This window comes from Pteropus vampyrus, unplaced genomic scaffold, assembly GCF_000151845.1.
Source record: "Pteropus vampyrus isolate Shadow unplaced genomic scaffold, Pvam_2.0 Scaffold754, whole genome shotgun sequence".
NCBI classification, from domain to species: Eukaryota; Metazoa; Chordata; class Mammalia; order Chiroptera; family Pteropodidae; genus Pteropus; species Pteropus vampyrus.
This window is the reverse complement of record NW_011889535.1, coordinates 42,129-45,249: the sequence shown is the minus strand read 5'-3', so window position 1 is coordinate 45,249 and position 3,121 is coordinate 42,129. Positions and strand designations below refer to the sequence as shown.

Genomic DNA, 3,121 nt, shown 5'->3' with positions numbered 1-3,121 from the left:
CTGGGCATGCTTGGCTAGGTGGCATGATTTGCTGTCTTGGTCTGTTGTCTCAGAAAAGCAACTTAGTGGTGAGGAATATGGAGACACCCCATTCCGTGATGGGAGGAAAGGCTGGGCCCTAAGGTATCAGGAAGGGCCCAGGCACTAGGGCTGACTTACCCATTGATGCCGACAGTCAGTTCCCGAAACATGGTAACCTTTGGTGGAGGTTGAGGTGGGAGTTGTGATAGGTACCAGAATCAAAAGCACGTGGGAGGTGGTGGGGCTAAGAGCCAGGCCTCAGCTGTTGTCACTGTGACCACTCTGGGTTGCCAGAGACCTTGTGGCCTGAGGCTGCACTGTGGGCATTTCCAGTAGCAGTATAAGTTCATCAATGTATTAGTGTTTAAAAAGGAAAGTAAGAAAAGAAAAGAAACTCAGTATGTCATTAAACAGGCTAGGACCATTTTGAACTGACTCTGCAGTTACGGAAGTGATCGTTGGAATGAGCCATGCCAGAATCATTGGTAACATTTCGTGATGGGATTGGAAGTTCGGTTGGATGAGAATGAAGAAGGAATGGGAGGCATAAAGTGGTTCCAGTAAAATCAGAATGTATACAAGAAGTTTTGCAGTTCAGGAGAGTAGGAAAACTGAGTATTAGATGTGGGGGCATGAGCAGGAAAATGAGGGCGATTTTTTTTTTTTTTTTTTTTAGTTTTTAAGGGGGCTTTATTTTAAGCATGTTTTGTATTCTTTAGAAATATTCAGAACCAGGCAGTAGATACAACATTGCAGCAGCCATTCTTTAGGGAAACATTAAAAGATTACTTAATAAGTCTAAAGAGGAATACTAGGGTTTGACATTGCAATTACTCTAATCCTAGTGCAACTGCATATATTTTGGGTTTATAAGCCTGTTAGTTCACCAGAAACAGTACAATTTCTTGACACATTTTATATAATGATAATTGAGTTTTTATTATGATTTTGGAGTTTTTTCCACTAAAGATTTTGACAGTGAATAACCCAGTTTCACAGTGAATTGCCCATGCTGGCTGACTCTTCTCTCTGTGCCTGGCTCTCTGTGGGCTGTTTATTCTTATTCCTTTTCTCTCATTGGCAGGAACTGGCATTTTAAAACTATTTTTCATTTACTACAGTGGATTCAATATTTTTGTGACTGTGTCCCAAAATAAGACATGCCTTTTACATTATGATCCAGCATGCTAATGCACAAACACACACACGACAGAGAACAATAAATCGGTTATGTTTGTACCTTTACTATAGGTAATATACTCTCATATTTTCTTTTGTGCCTTCTTGATTCTATTCTAATTCTTGCAAACCATAGTCTACACCCTAGTGGGTCCTACTACAGAATACGGAAATCATTCCTCTGGCATGTCCTCCACACCTAGGTCAGTGTTCCTTCTGTCTCTTCTTTCTCTCATCATCAGCAATTTCTGTGAGAGCACATTCTCTCATCCCTCCAAGGAATACTTCTTTATTCAACTACTGTTCCGAACTCAGCTAAGTCAGCGGGGAGAGTGATGATGTGTATAACATGATATGTGCCTCACAGCACTCACTGTGTAGCAGGGAGAAAAGACGTGGAATTTTTTAAATTACACAATGCGAACCACTACACCTAAATTAAGTGCATGAGAAAGTGTTCTTTTTCTGTGATGATGTTGAGAAAGGGATTTGAAGGAGAGGATCCAAGCAATCTGAAAGAGATGGAGTTTGAAAGATGGAGAGGAGATGAAAAAGTCCAGTGGGAGACTCCAAGCAGAGAGAAGCACGTGTGTAAAGGCTCTGAGTCTTGGCTCTGTGGCGTCAGGTGAAACTGGGAGTCAAGTTCAACATTTGGGAGTCACTGTGAGTGAAGGCAGAGTGTTGTGAGTGTGAAGCCAATGGAAAGGTCACAGAGATTTGAGCTTCGTATTTGAAGCCATGGAATGTGCTTTTATCTCCATTGGGGAGTCGCAAGAACAGAGTTTCATTCAGAGAGTTTGATGTCAGCTTATAATATACAGAAATTTCCAGGGGTCAACATGATCATCAGGCTAGCAGGCTTCCAGCCTGTGATAGATGGAAGATGACAAGAACTGGAATACAGCTGTGGAACTAGAGATTGAGAGGTGGGGAAGCAATGGAGACACTGGAGAGGTAGAAGATTATAATCAGTCTCATCTCATCACCAGTGATAACCATTCATTTACCAACAGGAAGAGACTGTGCTACGCATGTTACATAAATTGCTCAAACTTGTCACTACTCTGAATGGATACCACAGTCTGCACTATTTGTGTGAGGACATTAGCACTTAGAAGGTTCGGGTGTGTCTCCTCCTTCAAAAAACTAAGAGACGGTACATCCCAGAATCAAAATCTGGTTTTCTGATTTCCAGAGTTATGCCCCTAATGTCATTTACAAATGTCTCTTCCTGTTTCAGCTTAAAAAAAAATACTTTTTATGCACATTATAAACATCTTTTTGTAAGTTGTGAGTTTATTCTCTTTGTACATATCTAGTGGGATATTCAACTTATAAAGTGTCTTGACACCATAAAAATATTGTTTTCTTTCTGATTAAAATAAATTGTTATTTATACTCTATAAGTTATTCTGGGCATCAGAGCTATATAACTGCAGTTAGAACATTGCCAGAGCAAAGGAAGCTTTCTCCTCATCACAATCTCAGGGACCACCCGAGCTTTTAAAAACACAGAATAGAAAATAGTCACATTAAAATGGAGGCCCATTTTTACATGTCCCTTGGAGGCCTACCAACTGGAATTTAGGTGCTATTTCTATATGTTTTAGGAGAAAGATAATCTGATGTTGACAGCTTGGCCTCTCTTAGTTTCCAAATTACTGTGGATGGGGATGAGTAAAGCCTGTTAGTCACATGGCCCCAGGAGGTCATATTTGCATGTGTGTGTGTGTGTGTGTGTGTGGTTGTGACTGTGTGTCTGTGGATGTGTGTCTGTGGATGTGGGTGTGTGTGGTTTGTGGAGCATGAGCAGTTCTCAGGACAGGGGTACTTAGCTCATTACTCCAATATGTGTCCCTTAAAATACAGACCCCAGAATGTTAACCAACAGATGGAAATACAGAAGGGATCACTCCTACTC

General features: G+C 40.9%; 1 pseudogene; it reads right to left on the bottom strand.

Annotated features, from left to right (window-relative positions):
* The window catches only part of LOC105309505, a 6,214-nt pseudogene that overhangs the window by 124 nt on the left and 2,969 nt on the right, over positions 1-3,121 (bottom strand).